Source organism: Hibiscus syriacus, unplaced genomic scaffold (assembly GCF_006381635.1).
Source record: "Hibiscus syriacus cultivar Baekdansim isolate YM2019G1 unplaced genomic scaffold, ASM638163v2 tig00117034_pilon, whole genome shotgun sequence".
NCBI classification, from domain to species: domain Eukaryota; kingdom Viridiplantae; phylum Streptophyta; class Magnoliopsida; order Malvales; family Malvaceae; genus Hibiscus; species Hibiscus syriacus.
Genome location: NW_024063533.1, coordinates 9,362,663 through 9,380,656, shown reverse-complemented (window position 1 = coordinate 9,380,656; position 17,994 = coordinate 9,362,663). Strand labels below are relative to the sequence as shown.

The following is a 17,994-nucleotide window of genomic DNA, read 5'->3' as shown; positions in this document are numbered from 1 at the left end:
TTAAAACCGAAATAAATCCAATATATGCAGGACTAAAAAAGTAATATGCAAAAAATTAGAGATCTAATGTCTGATTAACAAAAAATAAATAAATCAATTTTTTGGATTAAAGTTAAAAGTGCTAAAATACATAGACTAAATTAAAAGCATAAAAAAAACCCAAATTGAAGTCTAAAATGTAACATGCAAAAACTTAAAGGTTTAATGTCTAAAATAACAACAATTAAATATAATAACATTCAAGACTAAAATTAAATGTCCACAAAATAAAGAGACTAAATTAACATGCAAACATTCGATTTGATGACTAGAATGAGTAAAAAAGAAATGAGATGACCCGTACAGTACACCTCGAAACTCAAAGAATTAGTTGCATAGTTTACTCCTCCCTTCACAAAACGCAAGTTAACATATATTGAAACATTACTGTTTTGGTAATTAAATATAAATATAATGTTTTGGTAATTAAACAAACCATATTCCTCATTTACTCTCCTCTGTCCCATTTTAACCCATCTCTCTTACTCTCCCCGGCCTTCTTCATGGCCGAGAAGACTCGAGGCCTTCAACCTTTAATCCCGACCATCATACATAGCAGTATAGTGACCCAAACCGACACCCAAACTCACCACAACCCTCGCCTTGCCATACTAACCTCCGATCTAAGGTCCAAGACACACAAACAAGACTGTAAAAGCCTCACAAAAAAAGATTCCTTGGTCTTTCAGCTTCACTTTCTCGACAACCTCTATTCTCTATGCCGACGAAATCAATGGCAGCATCTCCAGTGAGTAAGGTAATATACTAAAATCCTTTTTTTTATTTTCCTTAATCTCCTAAACAAATGGATTTCAAGATGCCCACTGACTTTATTTTCTTTTTTTTAGGAACCTAAACCCGACTATTTATTCCATACTTCAACAAAAACACCACTCTCCGGTGGTAACGACACACATACCCGAAGGTAAACCCAACCTCTCTCACTTTTATTTTGAGTTTCAAAATGATATAAACAAGAACACAAAGAAAATACAGATTTACTATATAAACTTTGAAAGAAATAAAGAAAACCCCTTTTGCATTACTTGTTCTTATCGACAAGAATCAGAGGAAATTCCTCTGCTCACATTTTTTCTGTTTAGACGGTGAAGCCCCCCAGTTTACAATTTGTTTCCCTCAAAAATCTCAATCTCTCCTTTGTTATTCCCCCCTCCCTTTCATGGACGAGACCCCCTTATTTATTTCTATTTTCTTCACCTAGTTTTTTGTCCTTTTGTTGCATGTTGATAGCTTTAGGTGAGAATAGGTGAGTGATTTTTCTCTGATTTGGTGAGACTTTGATTGGAGCAGGTAAAGTGAAATCCTGAATTTTTCGGGATTAAATTGCTTTCATTACTTTGGTGTTGATTTAGCCACTGTGGATGATTTGTGTAGATGATTTCAATGGTGGCAGCTCATAATAGGTTGGCGACGGCAGCTGGCTTCGATTGAGGTCTCAGCTCGGTCATGGCATCAACTGGAAACTGGAAGGGCTGTTGGCGGCTTGGTGTTAATTTAGAGTTCAAATTCGGGCCTGGTTCAGGTCTTCGGGTATTCGAGTTGATTTTCTAGGCTCCGGGATTTGTTGTAATCTGAGTTTGTAAATTGGGCCTGCAAATGTAAAATACAATAATAATTATTAATAATAATAATAGTAATAATAATAATAATAAAATATTAAAAGACGAGACGAAAAAATGAGTGTCGACAGCTGCCCCTCTTTATGCATTCTTGTGTCAACAAGAATAGGGCAAAGATGAAAAGACAATGCGTATTTTCGTCTGGTCAACTTCATGGTTTGAACTATGATGAGGGATCTGTTTCGCTGTCACTCAGGGAATATCAGATATGGAGATGTTGATTCATTGAATCAGGGTAGACTTGTTCCGCTGTCACTCAGGGAATATCAAATCTTGAAAAAAAGAGATATGTTCCGCTTCCTCTGAGGGAATATCAGATCTGGGAGAGTTGATCCATTGAATCGGGGTAGATTTGTTCCGCTGTCACTCAGGGAATATCAAATCTTGAAAGAGAGAGATCTTTTCCGCTTCCTCTGAGGAAATATCAGATCTGGGAGAGTTGATCCATTGAATCGGGGCAGATTTGTTCCGCTGTCACTCAGGGAATATCAAATCTTGAAAGAGAGAGATCTATTCCGCTTCCTCTGAGGGAATATCAGATCTGGGAGAGTTGATCCATTGAATCGGGGCAGATTTGTTCTGTTGTCACTTAGGGAATATCAAATCTTGAAAGAAAGAGATTTGTTCCGCTTCCTCTGAGGGAGTATCAAATCTAGGAGAGTTGATCCATTGAATCAGGGCAGATTTGTTCCGCTATCACTCAGGGAATATCAAATCTTGAAAGAGAGAGATATGTCCCGCTTCTTCTGAGGGAATATCAGATCGACAGATCTGGGAGTGTTGATCCATTTAATCGGGGTAGATTTGTTCCGCTGTCACTCAGGGAATATCAAATCTTGAAAGAAAGAGATTTGTTCCGCTTCCTCTGAGGGAATATCAGAGCTGAGAGAGTTGATCCATTGAATCGGGGTAGATTTGTTTCGCTGTCACTCAGGGAATATCAAATCTTGAAAAAGAGGGATCTGTTCCGCTTCCTCTGAGGGAATATCATATCTGAATTTGCTTCACTACTCTTTTATGAAGGCTTAAGATTTATTTTCTTCACTACTCTTCGGTGAAGGCTTTAGATTGCCCGGAGGACTTAATCATCATGCTCGAAAGGCTTATAGATGACCCAAAATATTTAACCATCATGCTCGGAAGACTTACTGATGATCCGAAGGATTTAAGCATTATGCTCGAAAGACTTACTGATGACCCGGAGGATTTAAGCATCATGCTCAGAAGACTTATTGATGACCCGAAGGATTTATAAATTTTGGAAATATTTTACTAGGTAAGAAACCTTTCTTAAATTTCAAAAATTTCAATTTTCAGATTTAAATGAGAAACCTTTCTCATTTTTTGATAGACATGTGAAAACATCCTGCCCGAAGGTCTTATGGATGGCCCGAAGGACTTATTATCTTTTGAAAATATTTTACTAGGTAAGAAACCTTTCTTACTTTTAAAAAATTTCAATTTTCAGATTGGAATGAGAAATCTTTCTCATTTCATTTTTTACTTATAAAACAACTTAATGGTTGGGGAATATGCCTCAGTTCAAAGTAATGATTCCTCTGTGGATTGGACCCACCCTGTTCTTCAAGTTTGCCTCTTTAAATGCAATTTCTTGTGTTTGAGGTTTAAATTCTAGCTTCGATTTTTAGGATTTGGATATCATGAATCTTTTTTCCTTGGAAAATCTGTAAAAACCAAATGTTTATATGTGAAATGTGAATGCAATGCAATATGTTCTCATGCATGTGTAAATGGTGATTCAGTTTTCCTTTGACTCGAATGTGGGGAACTAGGTCTTCTTCCTCTTGATTATTCTTCTCTAGGGTTTACGCAGACATTGGCGTAACAACTCATCATTTCAAGCTTGCATTCTTCTGAAGATCTTTTTGATCATCTTGTAGTCTTTACTTTCTGTCTTCATTTCAGAGGAAGTGTTTTATCTCTCAACTTCTTTCCATGGTTAGAAATGGGACTTTGTTGCCCCATTTTGGAGACTATGTATATGAATATGCCAAACTCCGCAAAGATCAATGGGATAACATCGTCTATTCTGATTGGACTCATGTCACAAGGAGGATCTATCCAAAATTTTCATGTCACCGTATTTAATCAGATATCAAATAAGACTTGTTTACATGATACCATGTCGAGAGATCTAATAACATCCCATCATTCAACCTCAGTTGGTTCCACTAGTCTCTTGTTGTTAAAAGTCTATCACCTCTTTTGTGGAAAGAAATCTTCATTGTTTCCCCTTTTTAACCTTGGGGTTGTAGAAAACAACATCCACCTTGGGTATTGCAACATTGGTTCAACATCATATTTACTGGTTCGTGAAACAATTGTCAACACATTCATCCTTCCTATGGCTTCTGCCCATATCTTTCAACAAGAGAAGCTCTTTTCACAGCATTCAGTGTTTTTATGTGGTATTACAAGGATACCAAAACTCACTGGAAATTAAAGTGGGATGTTTTGGCTTGTCAACATTAATGCATATGAAATCACAAGAGTAATGCAACTGATGATGGACAAAATGATCATATACAATAATCTCCACTGTCACTATTTCACCATTTTCATTCTTCATACATTTCTATCCCATTGGAACTATTTGTTCAGTTCAATGATTTTTCCATATGATAACATGGGCTTCCCAAACTACCTCACATTAATACTTCTAGCTGAAACAGGCCTTCACTAGTGCCCCAACATTATCTTACACTGGTACGGGCCTTCAAAATGCCCCAACACCTCAACTTGTAAGGCTCATTCTCAATGCCTTCTTGGTTTGAATCTTGTCATCTCAACATGATTTGGGTTTCTGGTCATGCCCCAAAGTGGGTACTCATGGCTCTCTTTGTGTCCAACATATCTTAATCTTGAATGTCTCAACCTGGTGTCACTGAACAAAAGTTTTGTCAAATAGCATGAGGGTTTTTCTTCATGCTGCCATAGACACTTAAGAAGTAGTCAACCCTTCTAACATAATGTCTTGCATTTTGTTATGAGCTGGGATATGCATGCCCTTCTCTTCAAATAAAGTGATCATCTTATTCTTAACTGATCACACTCTTGCATTTTTGCTATGCACTAGGATATATGCCCCTCTCCCATAGGGTGATAATCTTCTTGATAGATTGTTGACAATGTTACAAAGGGCTATTACAAGCTCTATTCCTCAGTCCTTCTGATCTCCCGGACTATCTGCTTTCAAGATTGGGGAATGTTTCATTACTCTGGCATCACCTTTTCTTTTTCTCCAAGAAACAGCTTATAAGATCTCCATCACTCAAGAAATCAACTTGTTTTTTTTGCCCCGATCCAAATATCTCAGAGAGACGTCTTTGATGAGGATCAAATGGTTATGAATTTAGTTCACAGATCATTCCAAATCATTCCTTGGCATACACTCTTTAACAAATAAATACGAGTGTCAAGATTTTGGACTACTTAGGATTTTATGCACTTTAAAAGATTGATTTAAAGTAATACTAAGAAATCTTTTGTTTTATTTTGAACTATGTTAACCTACTTATAAGACACTTATAAATGCACACAGTTGGGGTTAGAAATGATGAAATTGGAATTTTATAAAATCATGGCAATCATAATAAAAATCAAGAAATAAATTCAAATGCCTCAAGCATCACCAACATGAATGTTCCTGAACCAATCAACTTAATACAATTTGAGGTAAGCTTATGTCTAGAAGAACGCAAATGTTGCCAAAATAGCTTCTTTCAAAACATCAGACTCTTGTGGGTGTTTTACTTGCCTGATGCCTATCAAAATGTATTCGAGTTACCCTTTTAACCTTTCACCTCAATTCCTTCTTTTAGCTTTACAACGATCTTGGTGGATTCTGGTATCGAGCCCCTTTTCAATCTTCCTTATTCTTTTTTTATTTATTCTTCTTTTTTCTCTTTTTTTCTCTTTTTTCTCTTTTTTTTCTTTTTTTCTTTTTTTGGCGAAGTACTTCTTGACTACATCAGCATTCATGGGGTTAGGTAATTCTAGTTCATCCATCTCAGTGAGTATCAAAGCTCCTCCAGAAAAGGTCTTCTTTACCACATAAGGTCCTTCCCAATTTGACATCCATTTTCCTCGAAAGTCTTTCTGAATTGACAAAATCTTTCTTAGCACCAGGTCTCCTTCTTGAAACTCTCGTGGGCAAATTTTTTTGTTATGTGCCCTTATCATACGTTTCTGATATATTTGACCATGGCAGATAGCTTTCAATCTTTTCTCTTCAACCAGATTCAACTGGTCATACCTAGTTTGCACCAATTCTGCTTCATCTAGTTTAACCTCTGACAGCACCCATAGTGACGGAATCTCAACCTCGATGGGTAACACAACCTCCATCCCATAAGCTAAAGAAAACAAAGTTTCCCCAGTGGACATCCTTACTGAAGTTCGATAGGCAAACAGAGCGAATGGTAGCTTCTCATGCCAGTCTCTATAAGTCTCAGTCATTTTCTGTATGAGCCTCTTGATGTTCTTATTGACTGCCTCTACCGCTCCATTCATCTTTGGGCGGTAAGTGGTGGAATTATGATGTTTAATCTGGAACTGTTTACATACTGACTCTATCATCTTATTGTTTAAATTCAAGGCATTGTCGGTGATGATCCTTTCTGGTAGCCCATACGAAAGATAATTTCTCTCTTTAAGAACTTGAAAACCGTTGACTGAGTGACATTTTCATAGGAGGCCGCTTTTACCCACTTAGTGAAGTAGTCTATTGCCACAAATATGAAACGATGACCATTAGAAGCTTTGGGTGAAATTTGCCTAATGATATCCATGCCCCACACATAGAATGGCCACGCAGTAGTCATTACATGTAATGGATGAGGAGGGGTGTGGAGCTTATCTCCATAAATCTGATATTTATGACATTTTCTGGAGAAATTGATACAATCAGTTTCCAGAGTTAACCAATAATATCCAAATCTCATTATTTGTTTAGCCATTGCATGTCCATTAGCATGAGTACCACATTCTCCTTCATGAACTTCTTCAATGATCATTCTAGCTTCTTTAGCATCCACACATCGCAACAAGACCTGATCATGACTTTTCTTGTACAATATCTCACCATCAAGCACGTATCATGCGACCATTCTTCGAATTATTCTTTTGTCATTCTCAGTGGCATGCTCAGGGTAGCTTTGATATTTAAGGTATTGTAAGATGTCGTAATACCATGGATTTCCATCATTTTCCTCTTCTATGCTATAGCAATGGGCTGGATACCCGTAAGCTTGCATCATAATAGGCATTATGCTTGAACATTCATTGACTTTGAAGGTTGCTACCAAAGTGGCCAGAGCATCCGCCATTTGATTCTCTTCTCTGGGGAGGTAATGGAATGTCACCCTCTCGAATTCTTTTATGAGCTATAGGACCCAAAATACATGCTTCATACTCTACCATGTTATTTATGCAATCAAAATTCAATCGACTGGTGAAAGGATAGTGTTTTCCACCAAGTGAAACGAAAATTGCCTCAATCTCGTGCCCCAAGGCATTCGAGGCACCATCGAAATTCATCTTCCACTGTTCATTAGTAGAGGAAATTGACTCCTCTGTTGAAACAACCATTAAATCTTCGTCTGGAAAATCGAAGTTTAGTGGTTCATACTTTTCAGAAGCCCTACTTGTAATTAAATCAGCCACAACACTTCCTTTAACTGTTTTTGGCTTACATATTAGGTCAAACAATATTTTCAGTCACCAATTTGTCTGTTAGAGTTAGTGATTTCATCAATCACTTTAGGGGAACAAATTTGGATATTCACCAAGTAAAAAGGAAACATGTATTGTTTGTGTCTTCGACCAACTTATGACTGCTGGATCAACGATTATCGGGTCTCGTAATTGGTGAGCTTCTTGCCCCTAGTACTGGACGAGTCTCCCATTTTCTGGATTTGTTATGTTCCCCCCACCACTCATCTTAATGGACTTTCGAAGGTTGTTAAATAGAGGATTAACAAACTATCAGGAACTTGTGTACTACCACCTCTATATCCAATCTTGTTATGCTTGATAAAACTAGGAAAAGATGATCTTAACGAAGTATTGCAAATCTTTAACTGTCACTTTTCTCTTTTGTTCTCAGATTCGGAATCTCGACTTCTTGTCCACTATATAAGACCTGATTACTTTGTTTTTCCATCAGCCTAAATAATTCATTAGAAACCTCATATTCTGCCTTATTTTTTGCGCTCATAGGTTTCTTCTAAACACAAGCTGCTCGAATTTTATCTCATGATTAGAATCCATAAACATTCATGTTATTAACGATTGAGACATCTGTCAAGAAAATTTGGAACGAATATATACATTTAAAAAAATAATAAATGTTTGTATGGGGTAGACAAAAGAATACTAATAATGATAAATAATGTAAATAATGAGAATGTATAAAATGATTGCCCTTTGAAAAATAAATGAAAACATATTTAATTGTCGAAAAGTAAGAATTAACATAGCATCCCTCACAAAAAATTTCTTAATGCTCGTGGGCAAAAGCATAAGGGTTAATTCCAAATATTACTTTAAACTTCACCCAAAAACTACAAGAAGATCCTTCGTAGTCCAATTGTTTGATGGAAAACAAGGCCATATACCAATCACAAATTTCATTATCGTCGTCTTCAAGCATCTTGTTTTGGATCCTCAATTGGATCTTCTTCCTCGATTACATCCAATAACTGTGGCTCAGCATTAACATTCCCAAACTAGAAAGTATTCTTCATATTCTCTGAAAGACTACCCTCTCCTTTTAGGTTGGCATTTCTCTTTTCTTCTTGCCCCTTCAGCTTTTTCTTCCCTGGTTGGAAATTGAGTCCAGATCCAAAGAGATTCTCCTTGGTGATGATATTTTTGGATTTATTCTGAGCATTTATTGCAGCTGTGATTTTTGGAGTATTCATCAGACTCTCTAAACTTTCCAGAGCCCCACTTATCATCAAGAAATCTGATATATGTGTTTGAGGAGTTTCTAGGGTTGTATCTGCCCAAATCATTCTTAAACATGTGGGCCAATCACGAATTACATTCATTGGAGCCCTTTTGCTTTGATTTTCTTTCCCTTCTTCTTGCACCATGTGTTCTTCATCGGATTTGGCTGCACTAATCTCTATTGGAACGACGATTTATGAGCATTGAACCTTAACCCCTTTATCTTCTACCTTGCACCATTGAATTTCTTGCTCTAAAGGATCCTGGAACTTTCCCTCAAGGTTGCTAGAAACCTTAACTGAACAATCTGGGGCTCCAGTCTGTTTTATCCAGGGAACCTCATTATAGGTCCACTTTTCATTCGGAGGCCACTGTGGCGGGGCATATCGCGGCGTAATCAACCCGGATGTGAACATTTTTGAACGTAATTCTTTACACGAAAAGTAGAAGAGAGGGAACTGAAAACCCTATACTTTCTTTTTCTTCTTATCTACCCCCCATGATAACACGAGAGATTGATCATTCTTAGCTTTCTTGACCAGCACTCGATCCTCTTCTATGCCCCTCCTCTTTGAGAAAAGCTTATCTTCTTCATTCATTGTTGGTCCTTTTTCAACCACATCTGATTTTTGGAGTTGGCTTGAGATATCTTTCTCCTTAATGGGTTCTTGATTACATGTTACTGTCATTTTGATTCCACCACTGACATTCACAATCCCATTCAAAGCGTTTACGACGGTATCTTCTAGTGGCTTCTCTCCATAGATCACGACATTCATCATCTTCGTTAATTTGGCCATCTGTTCTCTTGATTCATTTTGTAACCTTCTTGCTTGATCGATCATCTCCTGTTGCGTCCTTACAAGTTGCTATAGAATTCTCTCGATCCTACCAACTCGTGCTAATATCTCATTCATTGTTTTCTATCTTTTCAGAAACACGCCCCGGGTAACTTTAATTTACTTTCAGAGCTTCTGTCACAGTATCTTTCACGAGTTACTCTCACATTTTCATGATTGATGCATGTAAAAATGCTTAAATTAAAGTAATGCGAATGCAAATGTGGATGCCAAATGCAAATGCAAAATGGGTGTGCAAAAATGCGAGATGCAAATGCAACCCGATATTGATTCCAAAATAACTTAGTTTATAAAAAGTACTCAATAACACACAATGTCTAAGCACTTAGGCAAAGAGAGTACATCAACATGGAAACTTAAACGTAGAATCTTGCCCTATTCGCTAATCTCTCAAGTTCTATCATCAATTCCATGATTCACCATTCTTCCTCTGGATCACGAAAATTATTAAGCTTGTCGCTTCTTCAGATAATTCATAGACTTGACGAGCAACACCATTGCATGATTCAGTGCTCTTTTCATTGTTTCATGTTGTCTTTGAATAGTATCTTGAGTCTGACGTAGCGCGGTTCCAAGTTCTTGATTAGTCCATGGTCGACTCTCCTCAAACTGCTGAATTCGCTGATGGCATTTATGTACTGTAACTTCTAGCTTAGGAATCTTAGCTTTTAAGGCCTCATTTTCCAGAAAAAATGTATGGATGAAATTATAAGGTTGAAAATAATTGTTAATTGATTAATCCAGATCGGATACTGTAGAGTCGAAAGTGACCTTCCTGACCAAGTTTGCTTCATTCGTTAACGTCATGATTTGAACCCCTAACCTTATTTAAGAAATCTAATGTCGCATTCCACTCAATCAACCGATTATGCGATGAAGTCGAGAGTCAAAGACGGGATTTTTAATGGCCACTTTCTGCGGTTTACATAACTGAAAACGACCTGATTGAGTTTTTGTTAATTTTACAAAGTTTTAGTAAAAAAATAAAAAATATAAATTAAGATGAGTCTAGAGTGAGTTACACGCTGATGTGTACCCATATGTGTCACTAATATACAAAATATGGTAAAATTCATAAACGGTCTTTAAATTTATTAAAATTATTTTATTTGTCTTTGAATTTTTAAAAGTTATAGAATAGACATTAAACTTCAGATTTTATTAAAAAATAGATAGTCACTGTAAAATATTGTTAAGGGGGTGACATCCAATGTTAAATTAATATGAAATATCTTATTTCGCCTCAATTATAACTAAAATTTCTTTTTTGATTTTTTAATATTTTTAAGTAATAATTTCAAAAAAAAAATAAAAATTAAGATTTTTAAAAAATATATGTATATGTATATGTATATGTATATGTATATGTATATGTATATGTATATGTATATGTATATGTATATGTATATGTATATGTATATGTATATGTATATGTATATGTATATGTATATGTATATGTATATGTATATGTATATGTATAGTATATGTATATGTATATGTATATGTATATGTATATGTATATGTATATGTATATGTATATGTATATGTATATGTATATGTATATGTATATGTATATGTATATGTATATGTATATGTATATGTATATGTATATGTATATGTATATGTATATGTATATGTATATGTATATGTATATGTATATGTATATGTATATGTATATGTATATGTATATGTATATGTATATGTATATGTATATGTATATGTATATGTATATGTATATGTATATGTATATGTATATGTATATGTATATGTATATGTATATGTATATGTATATGTATATGTATATGTATATGTATATGTATATGTATATGTATATGTATATGTATATGTATATGTATATGTATATGTATATGTATATGTATATGTATATGTATGTATATGTATATGTATATGTATATGTATATGTATATGTATATGTATATGTATATGTATATGTATATGTATATGTATATGTATATGTATATGTATATGTATATGTATATGTATATGTATATGTATATGTATATGTATATGTATATGTATATGTATATGTATATGTATATGTATATGTATATGTATATGTATATGTATATGTATATGTATATGTATATGTATATGTATATGTATATGGATATGGATATGGATATGGATATGGATATGGATATGGATATGGATATGGATATGGATATGGATATGGATATGGATATGGATATGGATATGGATATGGATATGGATATGGATATGGATATGGATATGGATATGGATATGGATATGGATATGTATATGTATATGTATATGTATATGGATATGTATATGTATATGTATATGTATATGTATATGGATATGGATATGGATATGGATATGGATATGGATATGGATATGGATATGGATATGGATATGGATATGGATATGGATATGGATATGGATATGGATATGGATATGGATATGGATATGGATATGGATATGGATATGGATATGGATATGTATATGTATATGTATATGTATATGTATATGTATATGTATATGTATATGTATATGTATATGTATATGTATATGTATATGTATATGTATATGTATATGTATATGTATAATGTATATGTGAAAACAATTAATTTTTAAAATTTATATATTTTTAATTTTTTTCATTCATCAAATTATTCTATAACTAATTATTTATTAATCATGATTGTATTTGTAAAATTAAAAATTTATATTTTTCGAGATTAAAAATTGAATTATCAAACAATGTAATTATTTTTATTAAATGATCTGATTCAAGCACTTGAATTTTGTTTAGAAAGTTTAAACGCAATTTTAGAAAATACATTCAGAAAATTATAATATTACATTAATAAGAAAAATACATCCAAACTTAAATAAAAGTAATAGAAATAATCTTTAACTTTCAATAACGTATCTGTAATCACCATTTTCCACCTCAACCCAAACCGGGCCTCAAGCCCAACCCAAACCAACCCCTTTACAAAATAATACCAAGACCCAACCCGAAGCCCAAGCCAGGAACCGACCTAAGACCTAACCAAACTCAACCCAGGGCCCCAAAACTAGACCCGAGTCGGGTCTAACCCTAGCCCTAGGATAGCCACCCCTTCCCCCAACCAGAGGCCACCCTTCTCTACCCCAATACCAACAGAGTCACTCCAACACGCCACCCTGCATCAGAAACAACCAAGAAGAAACAAATTGCAATCATTTCTATTTTCCAATGTAAATGGGTATAAAACCCATGCATTAAAAACAAAAAATTCTCTCGGTTTTTCTAGTTCTGAAACTCTGTTGTAGCACTGATATTTTGAAGCAAATAAATAATGTTTCAAGGTTTTTTCTTCTTTTTGAATAGCTTATTTTTGCCTTTACTGTTCTCAACATTCTTTTAGTTTTCAAAATACACCAACGCTTAGTTTCGGTTTAAAAAGGGCAATAACATGTAGAAAGTTTTTAGATTTCAAATGAAAAATAAAAATAGAGTTTTTTTTAGCATAAAATAACCACAGCCAATCAGTTTACAGTGAAAATATTAAAAAAATAAACAAAACAACATATTGGAGTCTTACCTGAGTCGGAGAGGAGGTCGCTGAAGTCGGGGAAGCCGAGAGGGTAAAAGAGTTTTGGGTAGTTTAGGGATGTTTTAGGTGGTTTTAAGCCCTAAGCTAGGTCCTAGGAGGGTAGATCTACGATTTTGGATATTTTGGGTTTTTTGACTGTCGTGTGCCGCGGCCGGAGGAGGTTCAAGGTGGCTGGCCGAGGGAGGGGAGAGTATTTTTAGATTGTTTTTCTTTTTTTCTTTTTGCTTCGGTTTAAAATGAATAAGAAAATGTTGATATATATATAGAGGAAGTTTAGGGTAAAATCACGCTTAGGTTCCCTTAGGATTAGCGTGTTTTTGTTGTTTGGTCAACTGTAGGGACCAAAATTATTATTTTCCCTTTTTTGTGCTTGTCTTTTATTTTTTTGGTTTATTTTGGTTTTAGTCCCACTAACTTTATCATGTTCTTGCATTCTGGTCACCTGTATGGTTTAAAATTGTAATTTTCCTTTTCCTTGCATGTTTTTATTTTTTGGGGTTATTCTCTGTTTGGTCCTTGTAAGTCAGGCGTGTTTTTACAGTTTACTCATGTGTTGTGACCTTTTAAATTTTATTTTAATTCAGTGGGTTGGCTTTTTATTTTTCCATTTTTTGTTTAACATGTTATTTTAGGATTAAATAAAATGGATAATTATCTTTAGGTCCATATAGTTTCCGCGTGTTTTTACATTTAAGTCCCTAATATGTTTTTTTATTTTGTTTAGATTTAGCCATTAAATTTCAATTTCTTAATTTAGCACCTATTATATGTCTAATTTATTTTTTAGCTTGGTAATTTAATGTTTATGCAATTTAGTCCTTGTATTTATGCTTATTTTATTTTTTATGTTGTGTTTTTCTGTTTTTATTATTTTAATTAGGTTTAAAATGATTCGTTATTTCATAGTTTTAATCTTTAGATTGGGTTAACACTCAAATTGGACTTAGAAATTATGATGACACCCTAGTTATTAATTAAGGAGCAATTCGAGTCAAGTTTTTGCATAAGATGTCTGATTACTCGAATCGATTTCTCGACTTTTTAAAATTTATATGTCATCAATATTTTCTAGAAAAACACTTTAGGTTTAATTCCTTTCTAATAGTTTAATTTATATAATACTTACGATTTTGGTTTATTAATTAGTCCGTAAACTGTAGAAATCATTGATTTAGGTCCTTAAACCTTTAGTCTCGTAGAACTCTGTATTTTAGATCTTTGACCTTTTAGTCCCCGAACTTCAATTAGGCCTTTAAGATTGACATAATCAAATAGGTTAAATAAAGCCTGCACTTTTAGCTAGATTTCAATAAAGTCCTCTTACTTTAGGGAAAAATTCGAGTTAACCCTCGCGTAAATGTTCAAGAGACCGTATCGGTTATTCGATTCAATAATTGGTTTAAAAATCAAATATGGTTAATATTAGAACCTACACTTTAGGTTATTTAATTTTCATAATTTGACACTTTACACTAGAAAAAGCCTTAATTTACCATTAACATAATTAAGATGAATAAAAATTTGTTTGATTGCATTTTATTTTTTTAAATCTAAGGCAATGTTCATTTATTAGGGAATTAATAGTATATCTCCCGCAAGTATGCTCATGGGGTGACTACTCTTGATTCTCGAAATAGGTCAACATCCTTCTAAAAACTACATCATGATTTCTAAAATATCGAGGCAATATTCGATGATCAGGCATAATAGCTGATCTCCCGTATTCATGCTAGGGGCGAATACTATCGGCCTTAATAAACGAATACCTTTTTAACTCTACATCTGTAATGATTTTTAAATTAAATAAAGTCCGAATTCAAAAATTTTGATTTTAAATATAGGGTAATCAACTAGGTACCAATTTTTGGGTGCTTGTGGGGATGCTAATCATTCCCCACGCGTAACTGACTCCCAAACGTGATTTCTAGATTTTCGCAGACCTTAAAACTTGGTACTTTGATAAAAGTAAAATGTTTTATTAAAATCACCCGGTTTTTATGGTGTCCCAATCGCACCTTAAAGGATTGGTGGCGACTCCTCACATATCAAAATTCTTTTCAAAGAAAAAACCCCCAAGTCGGTACTGGTCTTTCCCCGCTCGGGCGGAAAACAATGTTGATAGCTTGGTGACTCCGCTGTAGACGTTTTATTTTTAAAACAACTTGAGAGTCGAGCCACAAGTTAGTTACCCTATATTTAGGATTTTGGAAATTATGAGTTCGATCTTATTTAATTTACAATTCGTTATGTTATTTCAAATAAAAAAGATTTTCTCTCTGCTTAGAGCTTCACTTATATGAAATTATTTAGGACTATTGCATACCATAGCTCTAAACCCGAGCTCATTCTCGGTTTATCTAAGTAGGAGAAACGTCACACCTCATGAGGAGCATTGGGCTTCCATGTGTGGGTCTGAAAAAGTACCTCTGGAAAGCATCCTATGTTGCCTGTTCGAATATCAATTTCGAGACACACTTTTAGTGATGTGATCCCCTAATCTGAACTCGATTCGCAAGTCTGTAATGGGCCAGAATCGGAGTCAACCTTAGAAGGTTGTAAATATGGCTTCCTTTTCTAGAACCCAACCTCATATAGAGAATTTAGTATACCTACCCGCTAGAGCTATGTGGATAGCCTAAGAGAACTAGAATGCATGCGGTTAGGGTTCTAATTTTATCTGTATGCTTTATTCATTATATTCATGGTTTATTTACCGATTGAATTTAATCATTTCGGATTTTTCAATGTACATTACTTTTATTTGATCATTATTTCTCTAAGTTGATCTCATGTTGTCTTGTTGTGTGCTTTGTTGTGTTTTATTTTTGGAATCAAAGTCTTTTTCATACAATCATTTTGCATGACATTTGTATTCCTTAATACATTTCCAAATCATGCATTAAAATATTCATTCATTAAAAAAAATAAGGTTTTTGATCACAGCGATCCTGGTTCATACTAGTAGCAAGAATGCTAAACATCCGTACGACATAAGAAAATGCCTAAAGAAACAGAGGATAGGCTAGCCAAAATTGAGAGAGAGCAGAAAGAGATGCAAGAAGAAGTGAGGAGCAAGTTGGCACAAATTGACGCTAAGATATCAAATTCTCAGCTCGATCTACTAAATAAGGTGGAAGAAATATTTAGGAGATATTTGACCATTGGAAAGACTCTTGTAGAAGACCCCACACATCCTTCAGGTTTTACACCTGTTCGCATTCCTGAGCACACCTTTGTGTATCGAACAACGTTACAGAACATGGAGATGAAGTGCAACGAGAGCTTTTGACAATATTCGTAACGATGGAGGGACGTTGCTTCTCAAGTGCATCCACCAGTGACTGAAGGGAGTTCGTTACTTTCTTCATCCATACATTAAAATGTCCCTATATTAATCACATGATAGGGACTGCCACTAAGAATTTATATGACATCGTCATATGTGGAGAAATGATCGAAACATCTATTAAGAATGGCAATATAAGAGGCTCGAACAGTACTGACGTCGAGAACGGAGTTGAGGTTAATACAATGAGGTCTTATTCAGCTAATCATGGGACCAAACATTATAGAGTGATATGAGAGAAGAATCTCATTGGTGAAATTCCAGTGACATAGGAAGAACTGCTCCCATTACTGGTTGAAAAGAATCTCATGACTCTAATTCAATCTAAACCGAAAGAACCCCTATTTCCTGAAGGGTATGATGTTAATGTAGTATGTAGCTACCACATGGGAAGCTCGGGGTATACTATTGAGAATTATGGGGCATTGAAGCTCAAGGTTCATAATTTAATTGATTCAGGGGCATGGACATTCGATGAATGATGTGGCATTCTGATGCAAACCGAGAAAAATCATTGCAGCCACTATGAACTTTTGATGCACTCATATATTGTCTCTTTTCATTAAAAGGTTTGCAAGGCACTTGACAATCGAACATCTTAAATAAAATGCTACCTTCTAAGGTTATGAGCAATGAGTAACTTTCAAACTTGAAATTCTTTAAATATCCACTGGATTAAAAGTTCTTTTAAGAATCAGAGTTATAGATCTTTGATAAAAATGACAAAAAGAAACCCTCATAAAATAGGATCCCTTGATCCCACCCCAGAGGATACATTCGAACACCATACCCTTCTGTTGCAGGGACCAATATAACATTCTCCTCTCATGAGAAAATGATCAAGAGGCTTGGTATTCAGGTATGAATAGGAGAAGACAACATGTTCCATCTATTGTGTATGACATTACAAAACTGCCTAGACTACACTTATGTTGAAGACGTTCAGTGATGACACTAATCTTCGTAAATGGAATGGTGAAGTAGACAAATTTAGTTTAGGTTAGTTGTTTAGGAACTGAACTCTAAATGGGGATTTCCTAACCATAAAAGACACCTAGACTATAGCATGTTCTTGTCGATGAGCTTAAGAAATCCTAAATCTGAATACTCAAAAGGTTAATAATTATTATTATTATAAATTATAAAATAAAGCTGAGCTATTCCACTAAAGCAATTGGTTATAGAGGCAACTCAAAAGCCCTAGCTTTATGAATAGATTGCATTCCTACCATGACATTGATCGGATACTTGGGACTTCGGTGTTTGCTCCACTGCAATTGTCAAGTTGAAGACTTTATGATGAGATAAATCCTTCAGCTATGCCTGAACAAAGGAAAATTAAATAAATTCCAATAAATAAAGGATATAATGCCTATGCTTGATCTAATAATGAGTTTCGATGAAAATGGACTACGGGAGTTGAGGAACACCTATTATAGTCGACTTCACACAAGCACTCAGGAATTTTATGTTTAGAATGATGTCCCTGCACTACCTCTGCTAAAGGAAGTCTATGAAGCTTGAAAAAATGAAAGATTTTAGAGAACCGAAAT

At 34.5% G+C, this 17,994-nt stretch overlaps 1 long non-coding RNA gene across 1 annotated transcript; it reads left to right on the top strand.

Moving 5' to 3' along the window:
- The first annotated feature begins 496 nt into the window (after window positions 1-496).
- On the top strand, window positions 497-1,645 carry LOC120196723. The gene is made up of 3 exons (XR_005523205.1): window positions 497-796; window positions 888-964; window positions 1,435-1,645. It is a non-coding gene; the product is annotated as an uncharacterized LOC120196723 (long non-coding RNA).
- Window positions 1,646-17,994: the final 16,349 nt, after the last annotated feature.